The following is a 20050-nucleotide window of genomic DNA, read 5'->3' as shown; positions in this document are numbered from 1 at the left end:
AAATCTTGAAAACATGATAAACCAAATGTGGTGATACAAACCTATACTCCCAGTACATGGACGGCTGAAACAGGAGAATCTCAGGTTGCAGGCTGGCAATTTAGTGAGGCCCTCAGCAACTTAGTAAGACGCTGTTTCAAAATAAAGACTAAAATAGGCCTCAGGGAGCCAGGCATGGTGGTGCAGGCCTATAACCCCAGTACTTGGGAGGCTGAGACCAGAGGATCACAGTTCACCGCCAGCCTCAGCTACTTAGGCCCTCTGCAACTCAGTGAGACCCTGTTTTAAAAAATAAAAATACGGCAGGGGCTGAAGCTCGGAGATCGAATGCCCCTGGGTTCCATCCCAGACCCGCAAAAAAAAAAAAAAAAAAAAAAAAGGCAGTTATAAAAGGCCATATATCATGATTTTATTTATATGAAATATCCGGAAGAGGCAAATCTATAGAGGCAGAAAGTAGACTGGTATCACTTAGAGCTGAGTAGGAAGGGAAAGATGTTGAGGGAAATGGGGAGTGACTCATGGGTGGTAAAGTGTTCTAAATTTAAAGTGACCTGTGGGGTGGTAAAGTGTTCTAAAATTAGGTGGTGATGACTGTGCATCTCTGAAAATACACTAAGATATATGAACTTTATGGTATGTGAACCTCAATAATGCTATTAAAATGTGAAGAGTACCTCTTCCTTTTTTTTTTTTTGTGGTGGTTCTGGAGATTGAACCCAGGGGTGCGCTACCTCTGAGCTACAACCCCAGCCCTTTTTATGTTTTGTTTTGTTTTATTTTTTATTTTATTTATTTATTTTACTTTTTGTGGTACTGGGAGTGGAACCCAGAGGCTTTCTACCTCTAGGCTATACTCCCAGACCTTTTTAATATTTTACTTGGAAACAGGGTCTCACTAGGTTGCTGAGAGCCTCACTAAGTAGATGAGCCTGGCTTCGAACCTGCGCGATCCTCCTGTCTCAGCCTCCCAAGCGCAGGGATTACAAGTGTGCGCCACCACGCCCGGCTTTTATGTTTTGTTTTAAAAACAAGGTCTCCATAGGTTGCTGAGAGTCTCACTAAGTTGCTGAGGCAGATCTCAAACCTGTGGTCCTCCTGTCTCGGCCTCCCAAGTACTAGGGTTATAATCATGTACCACTATGCTCAATGGGTTTGTGACAGTTTTCTTTTCTTCTTTTTATTCATCTGTATCTTCTATAGGCAAAAGGAAAGAAAAAAGAAAGAAAGAAGGAAAGAAAGAAAAATTTAAAAAATTTCTGAGTATAGAGGAAAAGAAACAAAGTTATTGGTTTTAATGGTTTTCTTAGAATTAAGCATAAAAGCCTGGGCATAGTGGTACACACTTGTAATTCCAGTACTTGGGAGGCTGAAACAGGAGGATTGTAGATTCGAGAATAGCCTCAGATAAGTGAGACTCTCATCAACCTAGTGAGCCCCTGTTTCAAAATAAAAATAAAAAATAAGCCTGTCATGGTGGTGCACACTTGTAATCCCAGCATTCGGAAGGCTGAGACAGGAGGATTGTGGTTTGCAGACAGCCTCAGCTACTTAGTGAGGCCCTCTGCAACTCAGTGAGACCCTGTTTCAAAATAAAGAATAAAACATAGGGCGGAGGGTGTAGCTAGGAGATAGAATGCCTCCGGGTTCCATCCCCAGTACCGCAACAATTAAAAATTAAAAATAAAATAAAATAAAAAAATAAGGCTGGGAGTGCAGCTCAGAGGTTGAAAGGCCCTAGGTTTAATCCTAGTAACACACACACACACACACACACACACTAAAAAAAAAAAAAAAAGAATTGAGCATAAAGATTCATGGATTTAAGAGGTATGCTTAGGTTAAATCATTTTTCCTACCAGAAAACTGCTCCATTCTGCCATCTCATGTTCCACATATTATTGTTCTCTACTGTAAAATAAAGGAAGTTTTTTTCCTAAAATAATGAGATCTGTGGGTGTTTCTCTTTTTTGTGGCGCGCGGTGATTCACCGCAGGCTGAACGCCTTCCATCTCTCACTTTTCATTGTTTGCTGCCATCTCAAGAACTTCCTGCACTTTCGGATCTGAACTTGGACTTGGACGCTAATGCAGTCGGCGTGCTTCCACACTGAGTTTAATACTTTAATCCAGTTTAGCATTCTTTGCATTCTTGCCCTTTCCTGTACCCCTGACCAGTTATCAATTGGTGATAATCCTTTCACAGTGACAAAGGCAACTATGACTGTAGGTTGCCAAAAAAAATCTTAAATTTCAATTTGACGGTATAATAGTATGCTGTGAGGATTTAAATAACTGTGTTAAAATAGATTATATACAGTCGCAAAGATTGTGTAAAAGTATTATAAAGAATTAAAGCTTTTCTCTTTGTTAAAGCATATGCTGGTATGTTGATTGACTACTTTCTTGCGGATGGGTGGATCAACCAATATCAGGTGATAACTGAACCTAAGGAAGTAATTATTAATTCATGCTTGCTTAGAAGAGATTTGCTTAAGCCGGGCGTGGTGGCGCGCACGCTTGGGAGGCAGAGACAGGAGGATCGCGCAGGTTCGAAGCCAGCCGCGCTGGCTTAAGAGACCCTGTTTCCAAAAATCAAATAGGTCTGGGAGTGTAGCCCGGAGGTAGAAGGGCTTCCAGGGACCCCAGTACCACCAAAAAAAGAAAAAAAAAAAAAAAGAAGAAGAAGAAGAAGAGATTTGCTTAATTGAAAGGCAATGCTACTTAAGCAGCAAAAAAAAAAAAAAAATCATAAAGATGTTATCAACTTTTGCTCTTAGCTGGATATGGCAGCACATGCCTATAATCCCAGTACTTGGGGACTGAGGCAGGGGATCCAGGTTCAAGGCCAGCACGCAGTAACCTAGTGAGACTACATCTTCTTAAAGAATATGAACCTAAGCTTTTGTGAAAAATTTGATAGTTAAAGGGTTTTCATTTTGTTTTCATTTTTGTCTTTGAAATCAGTGTCATAAAAAATAGCAGAGATACTTGAAAAAAAGGGTTTTTTTTCCCTTGTAATGCTGGGGATTGAATTCAGGGGTGCTCTACCTCTAAGCTACAACCTTAGCCCTATTTTTTATTTTTTGATTTTTGTACTGAGGATTGAACCCAGAGGCATCCTACCTCTGAGCTATACCCCAAGATCTAATTTATTTTTATTTTGAAACAGGGTCTTGCTAGGTTGGTGAGAATCTCACTACTTGATGAGGCTGTCCTCAAACCGGCAGTCCTCCTTGTCTCAGCCCCCTGAGTACTGGAATTATGAGTATGCTCTACCACACTGGGCAGTACTTTACCTTTCAAATACATTTAGAATCACCACAGTGACTTATAGCAGGATAGAGAGCTTATTTCTTTTCGTATGGAGAAGTTAAATCTAGTAAATAATAATTTTACTTATAACTTTATTTATATTCATCTTATGTGTAGGTAGGTTTCAAAAAGAAAAAGAAGAAGCATTCATGGGTTATCAGAGCATTCATGGGTTATCACTGGATTGTGCTTAACTTATAATTCTAAATATTTATGAATAAAAACAAAGAGGCAATTGTGTGTCTTTCCCATACAAATTGTACCTCGGATAACCATTAGTTGATGAAAGTTTCCCTTTGTGTTCTAGCTAATAAGCAAAGCAAGCATAATGGCATTAGACTCTCACAGTGCTGCAGTCTCTAATAAAATAAAGGGACTAAGTAAAGATCATCCGCAGCTGCTAAAAGCTTAGAGAACTCTGTAGATGTGACCCCGCTGGCAGAGCCTGAGCCCAGTGACCAACCCGAGCGTCACAAAGAGCCAACCAGAGATTTGTGCTTCTCACCGTGCAAAATGGTAAAGTGTTGAGATCTTATTTCATTTTTATTTTCAATTGGTACTGGGGATTGAACCCAGGGGTGATCTACTACCGAGCTACAGCCCAGCTCTATTTCATTTTTTATTTGGAAGCGGGCTTTCACTAGGTGCTGAGGGTCTACCTAAATTGCGGAGACTCACCTTGAAACTGTGTTTCTCCTTCCTCAGGAGAATCCCAGACTCCCAAGTACTGGGATTACAGGCCTGTGTCACCAAGCCGCATGAAGACAAATATTTCAAACCATGCAATAAAGCCATCTTATGCAGTTGTTTGTGTGTATGTGTGTGTGGTACTGGGGGTGGAACCCAGAGGCTTTTTTACCTCCGGGCTACACTCCCAGCCCTATTTTATACTTTATTTGGAAACAGGGTCTCACTAAATTGCTGAAAGCTTCACTAGGTAGCTGAGGCTGGCTTCGAACCTGTGCGATCCTCCTGTCTCAGCCTCCCAGGCGCGGGGATTACAAGCATGCCCATGCGCCACCACGCCCAGCTTCTTATGCAGTTTTGACTCCAAAGAACAAGACAGTCTAAGCAGGCATGGTGGTGCATGCATATAAACTCAGTACTTGGGAGACCAAGACAGGAGGATAGCAGGTTTGCAGCCAGCCTCAGTAACTTAGTGAGGCCCTCCACAAATTAGTAAAATCTTGCCTCCAAATAAAAAATAAAATAGGGCTAGAATGTAGCTCAGAGGTAGAATACTCCTAGTTTCAATCCTCAGTACCACACACACAGAAAAAAAGGAAAAAAGATAAGTTTATAATTATATACTCTGTTTAAATAAAGTGAATAATTGAACAACTAAGACATATTCCGTATTTGACCAGGAATACTAATTTTTATTTTAATAATAATTACTTATGAAGACGCTGGGTTCTGGGCGGGGGTCGCGGGCTGGGCACGCCAGATGGGGCCCGGGTCGCGGGACTCTGGGCCCCTGCCGAACTGCGCGTAGCACGCCAGACCCCTGGAGAAACCAGACCCAGTAAGACGCTGGGTTCTGGGCGGGGGTCGCGGGCTGGGCACGCCAGATGGGGCCCGGGTCGCGGGACTCTGGGCCCCAGACCGAACTGCGCATAGCACGCCAGTCCCCTGGAGAAACCAGGCCAAGTAAGACGCTGGGTTCTGGGCTGGGGTCGCGGGCTGGGCACGCCTAATGGGGCCCGGGTCGCGGGACTCTGGGCCCCTGCCGAACTGCGCGTAGCACGCCAGATCCCTGGAGAAACCAGGCCCAGTAAGACGCTGGGTTCTGGGCAGGGGTCGCGCGCGGCGCACAAAAGCCGGGGCCTGGGTCGCGGGACCCTGGGCCCCGGGCCGAACTGCGCGTAGCACGCCAGACCCCTGGAGAAACCAGGCCCAGTAAGACGCTGGGTTCTGGGCGGGGGTCGCGGGCGGGGCACGCCTAATGGGGCCCGGGTCGCGGGACTCTGGGCCCCTGCCGAACTGCGCGTAGCACGCCAGACCCCTGGAGAAACCGGACCCAGTAAGACGCTGGGTTCTGGGCGGGGGTCGCGGGCTGGGCACGCCAGATGGGGCCCGGGTCGCGGGACTCTGGGCCCCTGCCGAACTGCGCGTAGCACGCCAGACCCCTGGAGAAACCAGACCCAGTAAGACGCTGGGTTCTGGGCGGGGGTCGCGGGCTGGGCACGCCAGATGGGGCCCGGGTCGCGGGACTCTGGGCCCCAGACCGAACTGCGCATAGCACGCCAGTCCCCTGGAGAAACCAGGCCAAGTAAGACGCTGGGTTCTGGGCTGGGGTCGCGGGCTGGGCACGCCTAATGGGGCCCGGGTCGCGGGACTCTGGGCCCCTGCCGAACTGCGCGTAGCACGCCAGATCCCTGGAGAAACCAGGCCCAGTAAGACGCTGGGTTCTGGGCAGGGGTCGCGCGCGGCGCACAAAAGCCGGGGCCTGGGTCGCGGGACCCTGGGCCCCGGGCCGAACTGCGCGTAGCACGCCAGACCCCTGGAGAAACCAGGCCCAGTAAGACGCTGGGTTCTGGGCGGGGGTCGCGGGCGGGGCACGCCTAATGGGGCCCGGGTCGCGGGACTCTGGGCCCCTGCCGAACTGCGCGTAGCACGCCAGACCCCTGGAGAAACCAGACCCAGTAAGACGCTGGGTTCTGGGCGGGGGTCGCGGGCTGGGCACGCCAGATGGGGCCCGGGTCGCGGGACTCTGGGCCCCAGGCCGAACTGCGAGTAGCACGCCAGACCCCTGGAGAAACCAGGCCCAGTAAGACGCTGGGTTCTGGGCGGGGGTCTAGCACAGGGCACGCCAGCTGGGGCCCGGATCGCGGGACTCTGGGTCCCGGCCGAACTGCGAGTAGCACGCCAGACCCCTGGAGAAACCGGGCCCAGAACAGAAAAAGATAAAGAAAAATATCGGAGAGGTGGTAAGAAAGCCGTTATGGATGCCAGGACACTGGAGATGCAGACAAAACTTATCTAAATGCACTGGAACTTATGGAAAAATTCGCCGTGAAAGAGGACTGCTATTTCTCTATATTGTTAAGAATCTCAGACATCACATATAAGGAGAGAGTTTAGCGGAGACCAAGGAGAAATGCGGTGTTGAAAGAGTTCTTCGCAATGGTGGTAGAGACTTGTATTCAGGAGAAGCAGAAACCGGATCTTACCAACTTTATTTTTTTGGAGAAATTACACCAAATGTCGAATGCTACCATCACGCATGCTTAGGAACACTGGACAACATTCAGAGTGGAAAAAGAGCCTGGGAAGGATTTGAAACGGTGGAGGCAGTGGCAATGCCAGTGGCCAATATTCGGGGGAGGCAGAGATCTGATACATTACAACTGGAACCTTTGAAATACTAACCACAGAGACAGTGATCGGAACCTGCTGAGGGGTTAGGCGGGCGCCGGGGCCAGTGGCCGACATCGGAGCTTGCTGTGAGGCAGGGCCACTACTGAGGCCTCCGTGGCGGGATTGTAACCTGCAGAGGGGTTAGACCGATGCTGGGGCCAGCGAGGCCGGCATTGGAGCCTGCCATGATGCAAGGCTTGTGCTAGGGCCTCCGAGGTCGGGTCCGGAACATGCTGAGGGGTTAGGCCGATGCTGGGGTCAGCGAGGCCGGCATCGGAGCCTGCCGTGAGGCAAAGCCAGTGTTGGGGCCCCCGAGGATGGGACCGGAGCCTGCTGAGGGGTTAGGCCGGTGCTGGGGCCAGCGAGGCTGGCATCAGAGCCTGCCATGAGGCAAGGCCGGTACTTGGGCCTCCGAGGCCAGGATAAGAGCCTGCCGAGGGGTTAGGCCGGTGCTGGGGCCTCCGAGGCCAGGATAAGAGCCTGCTGAGGGGTTAGGCCGGTGCTGGGGCCAGCGAGGCCGGCATCGGAGCCTGCCTTGAGGCATGACCAGTGCTGGGGCCTCCGAGGCCGGGATCGGAGCCTGCCGAGGGGTTAGGCCGCTGCTGGGGCCAGCGAGGCCGGCATCGGAGCCTGCCTTGAGGCAAGGCCGGTACTGGGGCCTCTGAGGCCGGGATCGGAGCCTGCCGAGGGGTTAGGCCGCTGCTGGGGCCAGTGAGGCCGGCATCGGAGCCTGCCGTGAGGCAAGGCCGGTACTGGGGCCTCCGAGGCCAGGATAAGAGCCTGCTGAGGGGTTAGGCCGGTGCTGGGGCCAGCGAGGCCGGCATCGGAGCCTGCCTTGAGGCAAGGCCGGTACTGGGGCCTCGAGGCCAGGATAAGAGCCTGCCGAGGGGTTAGGCCGGTGCTGGGGCCAGCGAGGCCGGCATCGGAGCCTGCCGTGAGGCACGGCCGGTACTGGGGCCTCCGAGGCCAGGATAAGAGCTTGCCGAGGGGTTAGGCCGGTGCTGGGGCCAACGAGGCCGGCAGCAGAGCCTGCCGTGAGGCATGACCAGTGCTGGGGCCTCCGAGGCCGGGATCGGAGCATGCCGAGGGGTTAGGCCGGTGCTGGGGCCAGCGAGGCCGGCATCGGAGCCTGCCGTGAGGCAAGGCCGGTACTGGGGCCTCCGAGGCCAGGATAAGAGCCTGCCAAGGGGCTAGGCCGGTGCTGGGGCCAGCGAGGCCGGCATCGGAGCCTGCCTTGAGGCATGACCAGTGCTGGGGCCTCCGAGGCTGGGATCGGAGCCTGCCGAGGGGTTAGGCCGCTGCTGGGGCCAGCGAGGCCGGCATCGGAGCCTGCCGTGAGGCAAGGCCGGTACTGGGGCCTCCGAGGCCTGGATAAGAGCCTGCCGAGGGGTTAGGCCAGTGCTGGGGCCAGTGAGGCCGGCATCGGAGCCTGCCTTGAGGCAAGGCCGGTACTGGGACCTCTAGGCCAGGATAAGAGCCTGCTGAGGGGTTAGGCCGGTGCTGGGGCCAGCGAGGCCGGCATCGGAGCCTGCCGTGAGGCAAGGCCGGTACTGGGGCCTCCGAGGCCAGGATAAGAGCTTGCCGAGGGGTTAGGCCGGTGCTGGGGCCAACGAGGCCGGCAGCGGAGCCTGCCGTGAGGCATGACCAGTGCTGGGGCCTCCGAGGCCGGGATCGGAGCATGCCGAGGGGTTAGGCCGGTGCTGGGGCCAGCGAGGCCGGCATCGGAGCCTGCCGTGAGGCACGGCCGGTACTGGGGCCTCCGAGGCCAGGATAAGAGCTTGCCGAGGGGTTAGGCCGGTGCTGGGGCCAACGAGGCCGGCAGCAGAGCCTGCCGTGAGGCATGACCAGTGCTGGGGCCTCCGAGGCCGGGATCGGAGCATGCCGAGGGGTTAGGCCGGTGCTGGGGCCAGCGAGGCCGGCATCGGAGCCTGCCGTGAGGCAAGGCCGGTACTGGGGCCTCCGAGGCCAGGATAAGAGCCTGCCAAGGGGCTAGGCCGGTGCTGGGGCCAGCGAGGCCGGCATCGGAGCCTGCCTTGAGGCATGACCAGTGCTGGGGCCTCCGAGGCTGGGATCGGAGCCTGCCGAGGGGTTAGGCCGCTGCTGGGGCCAGCGAGGCCGGCATCGGAGCCTGCCGTGAGGCAAGGCCGGTACTGGGGCCTCCGAGGCCTGGATAAGAGCCTGCCGAGGGGTTAGGCCAGTGCTGGGGCCAGTGAGGCCGGCATCGGAGCCTGCCTTGAGGCAAGGCCGGTACTGGGGCCTCTAGGCCAGGATAAGAGCCTGCTGAGGGGTTAGGCCGGTGCTGGGGCCAGCGAGGCCGGCATCGGAGCCTGCCGTGAGGCAAGGCCGGTACTGGGGCCTCCGAGGCCAGGATAAGAGCTTGCCGAGGGGTTAGGCCGGTGCTGGGGCCAACGAGGCCGGCAGCGGAGCCTGCCGTGAGGCATGACCAGTGCTGGGGCCTCCGAGGCCAGGTTCGGAGCATGCCGAGGGGTTAGGCCGGTGCTGGGGCCAGCGAGGCCGGCATCGGAGCCTGCCGTGAGGCAAGGCCAGTACTGGGGCCTCCGAGGCCAGGATAAGAGCCTGCCAAGGGGTTAGGCCGGTGCTGGGGCCAGCGAGGCCGGCATCGGAGCCTGCCTTGAGGCATGACCAGTGCTGGGGCCTCCGAGGCCGGGATCGGAGCCTGCCGAGGGGTTAGGCCGCTGCTGGGGCCAGCGAGGCCGGCATCGGAGCCTGCCGTGAGGCAAGGCCGGTACTGGGGCCTCCGAGGCCAGGACAAGAGCCTGCCGAGGGGTTAGGCCGGTGCTGGGGCCAGCGAGGCCGGCATCGGAGCCTGCCGTGAGGCAAGGCCAGTACTGGGGCCTCCGAGGCCAGGATAAGAGCTTGCCGAGGGGTTAGGCCGGTGCTGGGGCCAACGAGGCCGGCATCGGAGCCTGCCGTGAGGCATGACCAGTGCTGGGGCCTCCGAGGCCGGGATCGGAGCATGCCGAGGGGTTAGGCCGGTGCTGGGGCCAGCGAGGCCGGCATCGGAGCCTGCCGTGAGGCAAGGCCAGTACTGGGGCCTCCGAGGCCAGGATAAGAGCCTGCCAAGGGGTTAGGCCGGTGCTGGGGCCAGCGAGGCCGGCATCGGAGCCTGCCTTGAGGCAAGGCCGGTACTGGGGCCTCGAGGCCAGGATAAGAGCCTGCCGAGGGGTTAGGTCGGTGCTGGGGCCAGCGAGGCCGGCATCGGAGCCTGCCGTGAGGCAAGGCCGGTACTGGGGCCTCCGAGGCCAGGATAAGAGCTTGCCGAGGGGTTAGGCCGGTGCTGGGGCCAACGAGGCCGGCAGCGGAGCCTGCCGTGAGGCATGACCAGTGCTGGGGCCTCCGAGGCTGGGATCGGAGCATGCCGAGGGGTTAGGCCGGTGCTGGGGCCAGCGAGGCCGGCATCGGAGCCTGCCGTGAGGCAAGGCCGGTACTGGGGCCTCCGAGGCCAGGATAAGAGCCTGCCAAGGGGCTAGGCCGGTGCTGGGGCCAGCGAGGCCGGCATCGGAGCCTGCCGTGAGGCAAGGCCAGTACTGGGGCCTCCGAGGCCAGGATAAGAGCCTGCCAAGGGGTTAGGCCGGTGCTGGGGCCAGCGAGGCCGGCATCGGAGCCTTCCTTGAGGCATGACCAGTGCTGGGGCCTCCGAGGCCGGGATCGGAGCCTGCCGAGGGGTTAGGCCGCTGCTGGGGCCAGCGAGGCCGGCATCGGAGCCTGCCTTGAGGCAAGGCCGGTACTGGGGCCTCCGAGGCCAGGACAAGAGCCTGCCGAGGGGTTAGGCCGGTGCTGGGGCCAGCGAGGCCGGCATCGGAGCCTGCCGTGAGGCAAGGCCAGTACTGGGGCCTCCGAGGTCAGGATAAGAGCTTGCCGAGGGGTTAGGCCGGTGCTGGGGCCAACGAGGCCGGCATCGGAGCCTGCCGTGAGGCATGACCAGTGCTGGGGCCTCCGAGGCCGGGATCGGAGCATGCCGAGGGGTTAGGCCGGTGCTGGGGCCAGCGAGGCCGGCATCGGAGCCTGCCGTGAGGCAAGGCCGGTACTGGGGCCTCCGAGGCCAGGATAAGAGCCTGCCAAGGGGTTAGGCCGGTGCTGGGGCCAGCGAGGCCGGCATCGGAGCCTGCCTTGAGGCATGACCAGTGCTGGGGCCTCCGAGGCTGGGATCGGAGCCTGCCGAGGGGTTAGGCCGCTGCTGGGGCCAGCGAGGCCGGCATCGGAGCCTGCCGTGAGGCAAGGCCGGTACTGGGGCCTCTGAGGCCAGTTTAAGAGCCTGTCAAGGGGTTAGGCCGGTGCTGGGGCCAGTGAGGCCGGCATCGGAGCCTGCCGTGAGGCATTACCAGTGTTGGGGCCTCCGAGGCCGGGATTGGAATCCTGCCAAGGGGTTAGACCGGTGCAGGGGCCAATGGCCAGCATCGGAGCCTGGCGTGAGGCAAGTTCACTCCTGCGGCCTCCAAGGTTGGGACCAAAGCCAGCTTAGGGGTTTGACCGGTTCAGGGGCCAGCGAGACCAGAACTGGGTCCTCCCATGAGGTAAGGCCGCTGCGTGAGCCAGCGAGGTCTGGATCAGTCCACTGAGTAGCCAGGCCACTACTGGGACCATCAAGAGTGGGATTGGTACTTGCAACGCAGCATGCACAGAGAAATATCGCAGAAAATATAAATCAGATGCTTCTCTTAATCAGCAATAACTAGGAGGAAAAGGGCAACAGGAAGAGGTTGAGCTATAGAAAGGGCCCTATAGTGAAGCAACTAATGTGATCAATCAGAGGGTATGTAATACTGGAGGACGGAGCCTCTTTAAAATGCAGGAGGTACATAAACAAATATATCAAAGTAAATCACCAAAGAAGTGTGGGATGGAGGGAGGGGGAGGGAATGGGACGGTGGCTGGAGGAGGGCTAATTGGATGATGTGTGCTTGTATATCCTCTCAAGTCTTGTACTCCAATGTGATTGATATATGACTACAATGCACCAATTTAAAAAATAAATTAATTAAAAAAAAAAAAAAAAAAAAAAAAAAAAATAATAATTACTTATTTTAATTTTATTTATTTATTTCTGAGGGTCTGGGGACGGAACCCAGGGGCATTCGACCTCCAAGCTACACCCTGTGCCCTTTTTTTATTCTTTATTTTTGAAACAGGGTCTCACCGAGTTGCAAAGGGCCTCCCTCACTAAGTAGCTGAGGCTGTCCACGAATCGCAATCCTCTGGTCTCAGCCTCCCTAATGCTGAGACTCCAACCGTGCACCACCACACCCAGCTAGAAATCGTCATTACAAGGTTTAATTGTTGCTGCATAAGGAATGAGTCTGTCCCATCTTGCATGACATCATTTTAATTTTTCGAGGTGGCTTTCTCATTCCTTCAAGTCAAAGCCTCTTTCCTGGCATCTGAAGGCTTGAAGGATAGAACAAGAGGATGAACCTCTTAGTGGGCAATATCAGCAGCCTGGCCTAAAATATTTTTATATGGTTTTTAAAAGATTTTTTGCAGTATTAGAGGTTGAACTCAGGGGCATTCTTCCTCCAAGCTAAAAGCCCAGCCCTATTCTATCTATATTCTTTATTTTGAAACAGGGTCTTATTAGGTTGATGAGAGTCTCACTACTTGTTGATACTGTCCTCGAACCTGTGGTCCTTCTGTCTTAGCCTCCCAAGTACTGGGGTTATAAGTGCACAGCACCATATCCAGCTTCATTAATTATTTTGTTGTTTTTGTTTTTGTTTTTACAGTACTGGGGATTGAACCCAGGGTCATTCTACTGCTGAGCTACACCCACAGTCTATATATATATATATATATATATATATATATATATATATATATATATATATATATATATATATATTTTTTTTTTTCGGTACTGGGGATGGAAATCAGGGGCATTTTACCTCCGGGCTACACTCCCAGCCCTATTTTTTATTCTTTATTTTGAAACAGGGTCTCACTGAGTTGCAAAGGGCCTCACTAAGTGGCTGAGGCTGGCCGTGAACTTGTGATCCTACTGTCTCAGCCTCCCAAGTACTGGGATTAAAAGTTTTCGTCACCACACCCGGCTTTTCATTAAGTTTTAAATTTTATTGGATAGCCTGGCATGGTGATGCACATCTATAATTTCAGTACCTGGAGGGTGAGACAGCAGGATTATAGGTTGAAGACTGTTCTCAACAACTTAGCAAGAACTTATTTCAAAACAAAAATTTTTTAAAAGGGCTGGGGGTATAGCTAGAATGTAGAATGCCCTTGGTTCAATTGTGTGGCATATACCTGTAATCTTGGAATTTGGGAGACTGTGACAGGAGGACCACAGATTCAAGGACAGTCTCAGCAAGTAGTGAGACTCTCGTCAACCTAACAACACCCTGTCTCAAAATAAAAATAAAATAAAATAGAGTTGAGGATGTAGCTCCGAGGTAGAATGCCTCTGGGTTCAATCCCCAGCACCACAAAATAAATTAGATAGATAGATAGTTAATAATAATGATGACTATGATGATGATGGATGGATGGATAGATAGATAGATAGATAGATAGATAGATAGATAGATAGATAGACAGACAGGCAGGCAGGCAGGCAGACAGACAGAAAAACCAGGTATGGTGGTGTATGCCTGTAATCCCAGTACTTGAGAGGCTGAGATAGGAGGATCACAGGTTCAAAGCCAGCCTTGACAGTTAGCAAGATTCTCAGCAACCTAGTGAGACCCTGTTTCCAAATAAGAAATAAAAAATCAGACTGGGGTTGTAGCTTGGAGGTAGAATGCCTCTGGGTTCAATCCCTAGTACAAATAAAAATAAAAACAAAACAAGCCAGATTGGTGGCCCATGCTTGTAATCCCAGCATTTGGGAGGCTGAGACAAGGGGATTATGATTCGTGGACAGCCTCAGCTACTTAGTGAGGCCCTTTGCAACACAGTGAGATCCTGTTTCAAAATAAAAAGTAAAACATAGGGCTGGGAGTGCAGCTCAAAGATAGAATACCTCTGGGTTCCATCTCCAGTACCGCAAAAAAAAAAAAAAAAAAATAGGCTGTGGGTGTATATCAAATATAGAATGTCCTGGGCTCAATCCCCAGCACCAACAAAACAAAATAAAAACAAAGATAATAAAAGCACCCAAACCATGTAACGCATACAGACTCCACGGTGTTGGTGTTCCAGGATCCAGGATACTTAAATTCTCGCTCCCCATCCTTCTCGTGAAAGAAGCAGCGTGCTTAATCCTGTAGAGTGGAAGTGATGAGAAGATTATAACTACCTAAAGGAGCGGCTTAAAGCACTTTTCTTCTAGGACACAACCGCAAGTCCACACATCACTTCTGCCCCTGTCTGTTAATCAGAACTTTGCCACGTAGCTAAACCTACCAGTAAGGGAACTGGTTAATGGACTCTTCATTCGGGACAGCCTTGTGCTCAGATAAGAATTCTGTACCCCTGGAAAATTGTCACCTTGTTGTTCTGTTACAGTGTGCAGTTAGGGACTACTGAAGGTCTTTACCATAAATCCAAGAAGAGGCTATGTAACCAGATAGTGTAATGATACTGTGTGCTATACTGAAAGTTTCCTGGAAATACCCAAACACAAGAAGTATACAATTGATAGATAATAATTGTTCTTGGATGCCTAACACCCATTTAGCTCCAGAATGTCCTAGTTTATGTATGTATGTATGTATGTATGTATGTATGTAGTATGTATTTGTTTAGTCACTTATTTTTGTGGTACTGGAAATGGAACCCAGGGGCATTCTACCTCCGGGTTACACCCCAGCCCTATTTTTTATTCTTTATTTTGAAACAGGGTCTCACTGAGTTGCAAAGGGCCTCACTAAGTAGCTGAGGCTGGTTATGAACCTGTGATCCTCCTGTCACAGCTCCCAAGTGCCAAGATTACAGGCCTGTGCCACCATGCTGAGTCTGTCTATTTTTGTGTAGAATAGCCCAAGGGCATTCTACCTCTGAGCTACACCCTCCAGTCTGTATTTTCTTTTTTCTTTTTCTTTTCATTTTTTTTTTCCCGGTACTGGTAACCTCCAGGTTACACCCCAGACCTATTTTTTATTCTTTATTTTGAAACAGGGTCTCACTGAGTTGCAAAGGGCCTCACTGAGTAGCTGAGGCTGGCAGCAAATCTGGATCCTCCTATCTCAGCCTCCCAAATGCTGGGATTGTAAGCATGCGCCACTATGTCCAGCTTTTATTTTTTATTTTGAAATAAGTTCTCCCTAAGTTGCTAAGGGTTTCACTACAAGTTACTGAGACTGGCCTTGAACCTGCAATACTCCTTTTTCAGCCTCCACATGTGCCACCACAGCCAGCTGGTCCTGGGTTTTATTTGGGAGTATGCTCTCGCCTCTGTCGGTCCACGAGGTTCTGCGGGTGAGTCTTCTTTTTTTTGGTGGTACTGGGCTTCTACCTCCGGGCTATACTCCCAGACCTTTTTTATATTTTATTTGGAAACAGGGTCTCACTAAGTTGCTGAGAGCCTAAGTAGCTGAGGCTGGCTTTGAACCCATGCGATCCTCCTGTCTCAGCCTCCCTAGCGCAGGGATTACAAGCGTGCGCCACCACACCCGGCTGCAGGTGAGTCTTCTAACCTCAGTGTAGGAGTGACCCGCAGCCTAGCCTTGCTAAACAGCATCACATTATCTAGACAATAACGGTTCAAGACATGAGGATGACTTCATTTCAATTCCTGGAAAAACGGTCTCTCTTTCTCTCTCTCTCTCTCTCTCTCTCTCTCTCTCTCTCTCTCTCTCTCTTTCTCTCTCTCTCTCTTTCTCTCTCTTTTACTTTTATGGTACTGGGGATTCAACTCAGGGACAGTCTACTTCCAAGCTACAGTCCCAACCCAATTTTTAATTTTTATTTTGAAACAGGGTCTCACTAAGTTGCTGAGACTGGTCTTAAACCCACAATCCTCCTGTCTCAGCCTCCCAAGTTTCTGTGATTACAGGCATGAGCCACCACACCGGGTCAGACTCTCTCTCTTACTTTGGCAGCCGTCTTGCCACATGAAGCCTGGAATAATGGTTTGGCTTGTGTAGTTACTTACTTTCCCCGAGACCAGCCATATTTGGAGACTGCTTTACACGGGGTCTTCATAGAAACAGAGCCAGTCAATGCCTTCTTCCTTGTTTTTTTCATAAACTTGTAACAGCAAGTATCTTAATATATTTGTGACTATTTCTATATCTCTAAAATGTAGAATTATACAATACACAATAGAGTAAGCCAGGCATGAGAGCATATGACTGTACTTGGAGAGGTAGAGACAGGGGAATTGGAGGTGTGAGGCCAGTCTTAGCAACTAAGGGAGACTCTTAGCAGCCTAGTGAAACCCTGTTTTAAAACTAAATAAGAAATAAGGCTAGAGGTTTATAACTCAGAGGTAAAATACCCCTGGGTTGAATCCTCAGTAACACATACACAAGAAAGAGGAGAAAAAAGAGGAGGAGAGGGAGCGGGAGGAAGAGGAGGAGGAGGAGGAGGAGGAGGAGGAGGAGGAGGAGGAGGAGGAGGAGGAGAGGAATTAATTTTTTAAAAATCAAAAATTTTTAAATCAAGCTTACATTTAAATGTAAGCCTGGTGTGGTGACGCACACTTGTAATCCCAGCATTTGGGAGGCTGAGACAGGAGGATTGCGGTTCGCAGACAGCCTCAGCTACTTAGTGAGGCCCTTTGCAACTCAGTGAGACCCTGTTTCAAAATAGAGAATAAAAATAAATAATCCCGGGTGTGGTGGCACACGTTTGTAATCCCAGCATTCAGGAAGTGGAGACTGGAGGATCCCGGTTCACATACAGCCTCAGCTACTTAGCGAGGCCCTTTGTAACTCAGTGAGACCCTGTTTCAAGAAAAATAAAAAATACTAAAAAATAGGACCGAGAGTGTAGCTCAGAGGTAGAATGCCCCTGGGTTCTATCCCCAGAACCGAAAAAAAAAAAAAAAAGAAAAAAAAATATATCCTGGGTTCCATCCTCAGTACTGTAAAAAAAATAATTAATTTTTTAAAATCAAGTTGTTTATATATGTATATAAATGTGCTATTATATAGCCAAGAAACACAAAGAACAAAGAATCATTTCTCTATACTCTCAGAATCTGAAGCGCTAGTATGATTATAGGTTTCAAAATATAGTTCAAGAAACTAGGTGTGGTGGTGCACACCTGTAATACCAGTACTTGAGAGGCTGAGGTAGGAGGATAATAAGTTTGTGATCAGTCTCATCAACTCAGCGAAGCCCTGTTTCAAAATAAAAGATAAAATAGGGCTGGAGGAGCCAGGCACAGTGGCCCTGGCCCGTAATCCTAGTACTTGGGAGGCTGGGACAGGAGGATCATAGGTTTGAGGACAGCCTTAAGTAGTGAGACTCTCATCAATCTAGCAAAACCTTGTTTCAAAATAAAAATAAAATAGGGGCTGTAGCTCAGAGATAGAATGCCCCTGGGCACAAGCGTCGAACACACACACACACACACACACACACACACACACACACACACACACGGCTGGGGGTATAGCTCAGAGGTAGAATTCCCCTAGGCTTAAACCCCATTGCCAATATACATATATATATATATATATATATATATATATATATATATATATATATGTTGAAATATATGTATTTTAAAAATTCTTTCTCACATATATTCTCAAGTTATTAATCTCAAGATTTGTTTCTCACATATATTCCCAAGAAATTAATATTAGTTCAGATTCATGAGCTCATCAATAATTCAGCCATAAGTTCCTTCTGTTTTGTGGTAGGAATATAAATAAGTTTTTAAAGGTGTCCATCTATTTTTCTCTCTAATAGCATCTTTTCTAAGAAGAGCTCAAGCTTTCCTTTCACATAGATCCCAGATTCTCATCCTGTGGTTCTTAAAAAGCACAATAGTACTTTTTCTTCCCACTTAGAGGGAATAAATAATTCAGAGTAAGATAATACCAAATGAAACATAGAACTAAGCATACTTCTTCCAAGTCCTTTATAAGGCATTTTTAAAATAAAATATTGAGAGGCAATTTCATGAATACCTATTCTTTCCAATAATGTTAAAAAATAATATACATTCATTATATATATATATATATATATATATATATATATATGGAGTGTGTGTGTGTGTGTGTGTGTGAGAGAGAGAGATACTGGAGTTCCTGGAAACCCTTCCACCTCCGGGCTACATTCCCAGACCTATTTTATATTTTATTTGGAAACAGGGTCTCTTAAACAAGCGAGGGGCTTTGAACCTGTGCGATCCTCCTGTCTCTGCCTCCCAAGCATGGGGATTATAAGCATGCGCCACCACGCCCGGCTCATACTTCATATTTTCTGTTTAGAAAAGTTCCATCGGAGTCAGGTGTGGTACATGCTTGCATGCCCCAGCACTTGGGAGACTGAGACAGGAGGACCACAGGTTCATGGCCAGCCTCAGCTAATTAGTGAGGCCCTCTACAGTTTAGTGAGATCCTGTTTCAAAATAAAGAATAAAAAATAGGGCTGGGGGTTTAGCTCAGAGGTAGAATGTCCCTAGGTTCCATCCCCAGTACCACACACACACACACACACACACACACACACACACACACACGGGATGCTGAGACAGGAGGATCATAGATTGGAGTTAGTCTTAGCAACTTAGTGAGATTCTTAGCGACTTATCAAGACCCTGTTTCCAAATAAAAAATAAAATAGGGCTGAAAGTATAGCACTGAGGTAGAAAGCTCCTGTGTTCTACCCCTAGTATAACAAAAGAGGAGGAGGAGGAGGAGGAGGAGGAGGAGGAGGAGGAGGAGGAGGAGGAGTCCCATGAGATCAAGGAATGGCTCTGGTGTTCAGTAGCACCCATGAAGCCTAGACAGCTTCTGCAGTTGGCCAGGCAATAGCACCAGGCTGACGGGAGCTCAGAGGACTTCTAGCATGTGTTCTCCAAGGGACAAGTGCACCAGAACTAACCTAGAATGTGTTCATCCTTTTTTTTTTTTTTTTTTTTTTTGCAGTACTAGAGATTAAACCCAGGGGAATTCTACTTCTGAGCCATACCCCCAGCAATATCTTATTTTAATTATTTATTTAATTATTTATTTATTTATTTTGGTGCTGGGGATAGAACCCAGGGACATTCTACCTCTGAGCTACACCCTCAGCCCTGTTCTTTTATTCTTTAGTTTGAAGCAGGGTCTCATTGAGTTGCAAAAGGCCTCACCAAGTAGCTGAGGCTGTCCGCGAACTGTGATCCTACTGTCTCAGCCTCCCAAATGCTGGGATTACAAGTGTGCGCCACCACACCCGGCTTATTTTACTTTATTTATTTTTGGCAGTACTGGGGTTGGAGCACAGGGGCATTCTACCTCCGAGCTATGTCCCAGCCCTATTTTTTGTTCTTTATTTTGAAACAGGGTCTCAGAGAGTTGCAAAGTGCCTCACTAAGTAGCTGAGGCTGTCCACGAACCCAGATTCTCCTGTCTTAGCCTCCCAAGTACTGGGATTACAAGCATGCACCACCACGCCTGGCCTTATTTTTATATTTATTTATTTATTTATTTATTTATTTATTTATTTATTTATTTATTTATTTTGGTGGTACTGGGGTTCCTGGAAGCCCTTCTACCTCCAGGCTACACTCCCAGACCTATTTTATACTTTTTTATTTGGAAACAGGGTCTCTTAAGCCAGCACAGCTGGCTTCAAACCTGCTTGATCCTCCTGTCTCCGCCTCCCAAGCGCGGGGATTACAAGCGTGTGCCACCACGCCCCGCTTATTTTTATTTTGAAACAGGGTTTTGGTAGATGGATGAGAGTCTCAGGAGTTGCTGAGGCCATCCTCCAACCTGCGAGCCTCCTCTCTCAGCCTCTCAAGTATGGAGATTACAAGCGTGAACCTCTACACCTGGCTCAGATGACTTAAATGCTTCAGTCTGCGATACTTGTTAAAGAACAACAGAAAGAGTCATGGGCAATGTGAGGTTAGAGACAGAACTAACTCTCAGCAGATCAGTGACCCAACGTCAAATGTCAGTAGGCGTTTAGATGACCATTATCTAAGTTCGACCCAAATAAGGGTATCAGAATGTCTGGGACTGATAGAAAAGGAGGGGCTGACAGCGGTAGGTGGAGAAGATCATCCCAAACTGGAGCCACAGAAAGAACGAGTGACAGCAACTGGGAAAGGAGGGTTTTCTCTTTCTCTCATTCTTTCCTTCTTCTTGATTTATTTCTTTATTTTTATGTTTCAGTGGTGCTGGGAATTGAACTGAGGGGCATTTTACCCCTGAGCTATATTCACACACACACACACACACACACACACACACACACACACACACACACAGCAGAAGCAAGCCAGGCACGGTGGC

The sequence above is a fragment of the Muscardinus avellanarius genome, assembly GCF_963383645.1.
Source record: "Muscardinus avellanarius genome assembly, chromosome: 7".
NCBI lineage: Eukaryota > Metazoa > Chordata > Mammalia > Rodentia > Gliridae > Muscardinus > Muscardinus avellanarius.
Note: the sequence above shows the minus strand (reverse complement) of the source record.